Source organism: Sinocyclocheilus rhinocerous, unplaced genomic scaffold (genome assembly GCF_001515625.1).
Source record: "Sinocyclocheilus rhinocerous isolate Xijiao unplaced genomic scaffold, SAMN03320098_v1.1 scaffold1426, whole genome shotgun sequence".
NCBI lineage: Eukaryota > Metazoa > Chordata > Actinopteri > Cypriniformes > Cyprinidae > Sinocyclocheilus > Sinocyclocheilus rhinocerous.
The window spans coordinates 581,104-581,712 of record NW_015630392.1 but is presented as its reverse complement, the minus strand read 5'-3'; positions in this window follow the sequence as shown (position 1 = coordinate 581,712).

The following is a 609-nucleotide window of genomic DNA, read 5'->3' as shown; positions in this document are numbered from 1 at the left end:
TGTTGTACTTTTTATGTAAAAATAATTTATATGATAAATATTTTGTGGTAAAAAAAAATTTACTTAGGTTTTTATTATTTTTCCTTGTCTATTTTATATAATTCTGCATTCTAATTCTGCATTTTTATTGTTCTACTCTCTTTTGCTGCTGCAACATTGCGGTTCCCCTCACAGAGGAATCAATAAATATTATTCCAATCTATATATTTACTGTAAATGGGGTCATGGCCAATATCTCCAAGTAAATGTTGGGTGGTGATTACTGAAATACAAAAGTTTTACAATTATAGATTATAGTCAATCATGGTATAATTACCAAAAAAGTAAGAATGCTGTTACCACGTGTCCATAGTGTCATTGTGTCGCCTGCCAATGACGTCATGACCCCTCGATTTCCGGTTTTGTTTTGTAGAAAACATGGAAACACCAAAGACGCTTTAATGTGTTGTGCGTTTTAATAGACCGGTGACTACGCACAGAGTAGCATTATAACAGAAATTTCAAATGTATGTAGTATGATAAAACAGCGCTGCTTTTTTTCCCACATACACAACCGGAAGGAGCGGAAGCGGTCGACTGTGGCATAATAAAAGCGCCGCTGCTTTCGAG